This window comes from Podarcis erhardii, assembly GCF_964252035.2.
Source record: "Podarcis erhardii genome assembly, chromosome: 2".
Classification (NCBI taxonomy): Eukaryota; Metazoa; Chordata; class Lepidosauria; order Squamata; family Lacertidae; genus Podarcis; species Podarcis erhardii.
The window spans coordinates 88835034-88842690 of NC_138498.1; the positions used below are offsets into that span (position 1 = coordinate 88835034).

General features: G+C 44.2%; 1 long non-coding RNA gene across 1 annotated transcript; it reads right to left on the reverse strand.

Annotated features, from left to right (window-relative positions):
• Positions 1-238: 238 nt before the first annotated feature.
• On the reverse strand, positions 239-4473 carry LOC309337492. The gene is made up of 3 exons (XR_014154356.1): positions 3523-4473; positions 3158-3414; positions 239-1240 (listed from the first exon to the last, which is right to left on the reverse strand). It is a non-coding gene; the product is annotated as an uncharacterized lncRNA (long non-coding RNA).
• Positions 4474-7657: the final 3184 nt, after the last annotated feature.

Below are 7657 nucleotides of genomic sequence, written 5' to 3' on the forward strand. Positions count from 1 at the left end.
CTGGGCTATTGAGTAGTCTCTCACCCCAGAATTTTCCATATTAATAAGTGTAATTTGTCACAGATGCATCTCTACTAGGAAGAGCTGCTTCTGAGGAACAACAAACAGACATTAATTGGGGGGTCGTGGAGGGGGTGCAGTCTGCAGTAGTGGCTCTGGGCAGCCTCTTCTGCACATTCATTCAGTGTGTAGAAGGGGTCATGTGTACCTTCCTGGGTTAGTCGCAGCCTCCGTTGATTAAATGGTTATATTAATAAAGATGTTTAGGGGATATTTTGCACATGTCCTGATAATGGACTTCCCACAGGAATCTAGTTGGGCACTGAGAACAGGATGGTGGACTAGATTGGCATTTAGTCTGATCCAGCAGGGCTCTTTTTATGTTCTAAAGCTGATTTGACAGGAGTGGATGTGTGAGCATGTAGAACAGAGGCAGAAGGACTTGTTCAGGAATGTTCAACATCTTCCAAGCAGGCACCACTATCAGAACTTAACAAAGGGCATAGAGCAGACAAGAACAAGGTGATAAGCACCTTGATTGGAGAGCCTTGGTAAAAATCACCCACTCTGATTGGAAACTAGACCTGTCAGTCACACAACAGCTATTCTTGCCCCTCTTACCCCATCTTGGTATTTTCCTTATATGGCAAGCCATTTTCGCAGACACGCTGCCTGCAGCCATTTTGAAACGTCTCACATCCCCACTTTGTTTCTGTGTACTTTGGAGAAATCCCATGTTGGCTCCTGATTTGGAATTTGTCCAAATCTTTTGCATACCCCTGACTGGCTGGTATGCAGTATGGGTGCAGCCTGAAGCCCACTGGCAAAGCTTTAATTGATTTCAAGGAATCACTGCTGCTCTTTTCTCATTCTTGGAGATAAGACATTTGCACGTATAAAGCATGCTTTCAGGATAGCTTCATCCTCAGCTCAACAGGCAGCGGTGAAGGTGACAGATTAAAGTCCACTGTTGCTCACTACAACTGTTGGTTACTGGCCAGATAGCTGAATTAAAGTCTCACCCAGATAAGAATCTGGTTTAGTGCAGTTATTATACGTGGCAGTCATTCTTGTGGACTGTGCCACCTGTGATGATCACTGGTCCGTCACTGGGCCCACCAGGGATTACCATGGCAATTGCTCCTTTGTGGTTTCTGGGAGTTTGATTAGTTCACAAGTCCACAGCTCAGTGTTGTAGGGACAGCTAACGGGTCAGCAGATATATCCTGAAAGGGGGCGACTGGATGAGAATGGAACGGCATATTCAGTCAAGGATATATAAGTTGATAAAGATATACACGGTATGGAGAAAGCAAATTGTGATAATCTTCTCTCCCCTTCCCCATAATACTAGAACCGGGAGTCACCCAACAAAATTGTTGGGCAGCAGGTTCAGGACTGACCCAAATAAAGCTTTTCTTCAAACAAAGCACCATTTGTTTATGGAATTTGCTACAAGATGTGCTGATAGTCCTGGATTAGATAGCTTTGAAAGGAAATTTGGAAAACTGAATGGAGGATAAATCTATCCAAAGCTGTAGGGAAAGTGTGGCCCACCCATTATTCCTGACAGTAGTCCAAGCTACCTGGGGCTTCTGGGAGTGGTAGTCCAAAAACACCTGGAGGACCAGAGGTGTTACAGTATTTGAAGAGGTGCCAAGGGAAGGAGTCATAACTAACCCGGTATCATTTATTATTTATATTGTGTAAATGTTGTATATTTATGTTATTTCACTCAATAATATTATGTGCACAATATGGCTTATTAAATCATTTGTCTAAAACAAATGATGAGGAAACTTTGGCCATCCAGATTTTGTCAGCAGCAGATTCAGGACAGACCCAAATATTTATTCAAACAAAGCATGGTTCATTTATGGAATTTGCTTCAAGGTGTGCTGATGGCCCTGGATTACATGGCTTTAAAAGATTAGGAAAACTGAAAGGAGGACAAGTCTGTCAGAAGCTGTAGGCCAGGGATGGGGAGACTGTGGCCCTCCCACCATTCCTGATAGTTGTCGATGCTGTCTAGGACTGATAGTATCTGGATTCCAGTAATATCTGAAGGGCCACAGGTTCCCCACCCTGATCTAAAACTATTGTCTACAGAATAGTAAACACACACACACACCCCTCTTAAAATATCAATGCAGTCTACTGAAATATTATCATGTCTATGAAGCAGAAATTAAAGCATAGAAGACAAAAATCTGCTGCCTGAAGACCTGGCCAAATAGAACAAGTTGTAATAAGGTAAGCCTTAAGGAGCTTCCAAGTGGTCAACAGGGAGAGTACTACATGGCCCTCACAGAAGTCTGTATTCTGTATTTTGGGTGCCCCTGCTAGGAAGGCCCTTCCCCCTAGTTAGCTGTAGAAGCCTACCTCTCTTAACTTAAGGGAGGCACGTGGAGCACTTTTCCCCCTGTCCTTCCACTTGAGGATTTTATTGTTATGTTCAGAGGCAGCAAGGTTAATCTCCTCCCCCCTGGTGAGATAAAGATGTATCCCAACTGAACACCCAACTTGTTCAGATGGTCTAAGATCCTGCATTGCCTTTCCACTTTTCACAATAAGCTAGGTCATAGGCAGCAAGGGACAGGTCTTTTACAACTATAGCCCTAAAGCTATGGAATGACAGTACAGTGGTACCTCGAGTTACAGACGCTTCAGGTTACAGACTCTGCTAACCCAGAAATATTACCACGGGCTAAAAACTTTGCTTCAGGATGAGAACAGAAATTGTGCGGCGGTGGCGTGGTGGCGGCGGGAGGCCCCATTAGCTAAAGTGGTACCTCAGGTTAAGAACAGTTTCAGGTTAAGAACGGACCTCCAGAATGAATTAAGTTCTTAACCTGAGGTACCACTGTATCGTTTGTGCTGTGAACATCTCAGCTGGTCTTTCTTCTTCTTTTCTTTTTAAAGGAAGTGGAAAAACCACTACAGTTGTCAAAGGCAGGCTGGGTTGGGCCTGTATGTCTCTCTCCAGTTCAGGTTTGATGATCTGTGGAGCATTTACTGGATTTGCAGATTTCTGCTATTGTTGTCGGTATTTTGTATTTAAGATAAGCAACCACAAGCACCTCCTAGAAGCAGGAATAAATAAATAAAAAGGCACATTCTGAAAGTGAAGTGAGAAAGAGCAGGGAGCGGCTCTCACCAATGCATCCGATTCTGCATTCCCATCATGTTTTCAAAAAGGGACACCTGTCATTTGAGTGCCGTCACGTCTTAAAATGCCATTTTACAAAATATAAGGTACTTAATACTTCGTACAGCAGCAGCCATGCTCTCCCACGCAAGCAGCTGCCTTTGCAGGAGACGAGGGGACCGCAGCTGACCCGCCTCTTACGAAATCCTCCTTCCGCATATGCAATTCTTCCTTCCACTTCAGGGTCCTGTGATTAGTTTTATAACCTGGAGGGGAGATATAACTGGTGTGACCTTGGTAGTCATGGAAAATACAGGAAAATTAGGAAAAGCAGGGCATAAGCTTGGTGAAAAGAATTAATGGAGGCCTGGCACCTTTGTTCCAAAAAGCCATTTCTCACCAGGCAGGTACATCTTTGAACCGCAGGTGCTGCAGACTTAGCAAAAATGCTCTCAAGCCTTTTGTTAAGCAACCCAGCAGGCACCTAGAGGAAGGAAGACTTGATTTTTTAAAAAGGGAACAACAACAAGAAGAAGAAGCATAGATGGAACATTCAGTTAATAAACATGCACACAACACAAAACAAATGCCTAACTCCAGAACAGCAGAGTTTATTCTAGTTTTCATGGAAACCCATTTCCATAAAAGGATTTCTGGGAATAAATTAGCACTGACATTTTAATGCTGCCACACTGCTGGATGACTCTAGGACAGGATATGATTCCTTCTGTTCTAATTGGTCGGCAGAGTGCCTTTTTCAAAGGCGGCATCCTGCATTTCTCCTCACTTAAGGCAAGGCAATAGGGGGTATTTATTAACAACCTGTCTTCTCCGCAAAGAAGAGAGCAATTCAATGCAACCATTTAATCTGCAACAGTAAACAGCCCTTCTTCAGTTGCATGGAAAGACATGTACAGATAGACCTGAGTTTAGCTCCACTGATTCCAGTGTGACAGACATAACTAGTGCCCACTGGATCATGGCATTTGCTGATTTAGATTTCTTGTAATGTTAGGGCAACAGCCCATGGGCACAAACCACTTTGTAAAAGCAATTCTACTTTAGCCTAACAAAGCAGTTACGAAAGCATGTATTATTTTAAAGATGAAAGCATAACGGGCACTTCCAGAGGGCTCTGTCTGCAATCCATACCTATGGAGATTCATATAGAATAAGGAAATCAAGTATTCGGCTTATATGGAAGGAAGACCATTAGTCTATCCAGCTCCATGCTATGTATACTGACTTAGTGGCTCTCTAAGATTCCAGAGGGGACGCGAGTGGTGCTGTGGGTTAAACCAAAGAGCCTAGGACTCGCCGATCAGAAGGCCAGTGGTTCAAATCCCTGAGACAGGGTGAGCTCCCGTTGCTCGGTCCCAGCTCCTGCCAACCTAGCAGTTCAAAAGCACGTCAAAGTGCAAGTAAATAGGTACCGCTCCGGTGGGAAGGTAAACGGCGTTTCTGTGTGCTGCTCTGGTTCGGCAGAAGTGGCTTAGGCATGCTGGCCACATGACCCAGAAGCTGTACGCCGGCTCCCTCGGCCAATAAAGTGAGATGAGTGCCGCAACCCCAGAGTTGGCCACGGCTGGACCTAATGGTCAGGGGTCCCTTTACCTTTAAGGTTCCAGAAAAGAATCTTTCTGTACCCAATCTGGGCTGTGAGTCCTGGAAGACCTGCTGCCTGCCTTGTAGGCCTTTTTCCACCTGGCCTGGGAGGGCAGGGCCCTGACTGACTCCAGCTGCAAAAGCTGAGGCTACTGAGGAAGTCAGAGACCACCTTGGCTGTCTCTTAGTGCAGACCCAGGTCATCGAGCCTGAGCTTCCACAGCTGCAGCCTGCCATGAGCCATCATGGGCAGGACTGGCAGCAACAGCACCAGATATATTCTGTGCTTATGGTGATATTTTATCCTAATTTATTCTAATTATGCTGTTTTAAATGTGCACTTTATTGGAGCTCCAGTAGTAATGTTTTATTTTATTTTGAAATTTTTTTTGCTAAGTTTGCTGTGTTAAATGTGCACTCTGTAGTTGACCTCCTTTGTAATGTTTTGTTTTATTTTTATTTTATTTTTGATATCTTTAAGATAAAATTTTTAGTTTCCTGTGAATCATAGAATCATAGAGTTGGAAGAGACCACAAGGGCCATCGAGCCCAACCCCCTGCCAAGCAGGAAACACCATCAGAGTGAAGTATGTTGCTTTGAATGCATACTTTATACAGGTATGAGCTTTCGTGTGCATGCACACTTCTTCAGATACACTGAAAGCTCATACCACTGAAAGCATGCACACGAAAGCTCATACCTAGAACTAACTCAGTTGGTCTTTAAGGTGCTACTGGAAGGAATTTTTTTATTTTGTTTTGACCATGGCAGACCAACACGGCTACCTATCTGTAACTACTTTATACAGGTATTTGACTTTCTTCAGCAGTGTTTTATTCTGGATTGTTTTATTTGATGTTTTAATGTAGGTTGTAAACCACTTTGAGGGTTTTTTCTTGAAAATATAAAGTGGTATAGAGATGAAATAATAATAATTTAATAATAGTATCTGGGTGTTGATCTTGGGACGTTTTACGCACAAAATGTATGCTGCTGTAGATGTCATTGTAGTAAAGGCAATTTATTAAATTCTATATGGATAGCCATAAATTACAGCACAAAACAACAACTACTGTAATATACCATAATTTTTCATAAGTCAGAGCCCATTTCATCCAATGGATGTCCTTCCTTTCCAGATTTGTATGTGTGTTTGTAGGATGGCAGGCAGGGAGGGAGGGGCTATTATTTCAAAGTGAAGCTAGAAGGCGTAACTATGCAAGAGTTAACTGTGTCACATTGCTCTGCAAAGCCCTGTTTGCCAAGCTGAATTCAATGCATACCCACAATTCAATGCATTGCCACAATTTGTTCCCTCAGGCGAAAGCCCTTGTCCTTAAAAAAATCTAAGTTCATTAACACATTAGGCAAGCTTCCAAGTGGTCCATATTTTTAGGATAACCTATAAATAACTACATTTGGAAATTAACAAAAACTATTCAGAACACAGCTGTAGGTGACTTTTCTATACTTACCCTTGAAAATGTTAAGTCCTTCAAGTCAATCAATTGAAATTTCCAAGGTGTAACAAAACACTTTTTTGAGGGGGGAGGCTTAAATTTGGGGAGGATTGGTGGCTTTCTCCCACCATGCAGTTGCGCTGACCTAGGATAACCTTTCGAAGAACATTCCTATGGTGCGAAAACCTCAGTCAGCTGGAAGCCTTTTCATACAGACCACTTTGTTGTAACTGGGGGTAGCTCAACACCTAAACCGACTCCATAGGAATGTAATCCCTGCAACAAACTCTGTTTTTGCCTTGTGTGGCTAGATTCCACCAAGATAAGTGTTTACTACGTTCCACACACACCATTTTGCTTAGTGAATATTCAAGAGGTACAGACTCCCTACACTACCCCAAATAAATCCTACCTTTTATTTACTTACATTTCACATTCTGACCAAAAACAGAAATCTAGGTGACTGATTTAATAAGCGGCAGCAAAGGCAGAGTGTTTTCTATTGTGGTTCTGGATCACGCTCTCAAGGTGGCTCTGCCTAGTCCCATTTTTATCTGCTTTTCGGCAGGAAGTGAAGACTTTTATTTCAATGGGCTCTTTATACTGACAGGCTTTATAATATAATAATAATAATAATTTATTATTTGTACCCCGCCCATCTGGCTGGGTTTCCCCAGCCACTCTGGGCGGCTTCCATAAAAACCAGAAATACACTAAAATATCACAGATTAAAAACTTCCCTGAACAGGGCTGCCTTAAGATGTCTTCTGAATGTCAGGTAGTTATTTATCGCTTTGACATCTGATGGGAGGGCGTTCCACAAGGCGGGTGCCACTACCGAGAAGGCCCTCTGCCTGGTTCCCTGTAGCTTTGCTTCTCGTAATGAGGGAACCGCCAGAAGGCCCTCGGCGCTGGACCTCAGCGTCCGGGCAGAACGATGGGGGTGGAGACGCTCCTTCAGGTATACTGGGCCGAGGCCGTTTAGGGCTTTAAAGGTCAACACCAGCACTTTGAATTGTGCTCGGAAATGTACTGGGAGCCAATGTAGGTCTTTCAAGACCGGTGTTATGTGGTCTCGGCGGCTGCCCCCAGTCACCAGTCTAGCTGCCGCATTCTGGATTAGTTGTAGTTTCCGAGTCACCTTCAAAGGTAGCCCCACGTAGAGCGCATTGCAGTAGTCCAAGCGGGAGATAACTAGAGCATGCACCACTCTGGCGAGACAGTCCGCGGGCAGGTAGGGTCTCAGCCTGCGTACCAGGTGGAGTTGGTAGACAGCTGCCCTGGATACAGAATTGACCTGCGCCTCCATGGACAGCTGTGAGTCCAAAATGACTCCCAGGCTGCGCACCTGGTCCTTCAGGGGCACAGTTACCCCATTCAGGACCAGGGAGTCCTCCACACCAGCCCGCCCCCTGTCCCCCAAAAACAGTACTTCTGTCTTGT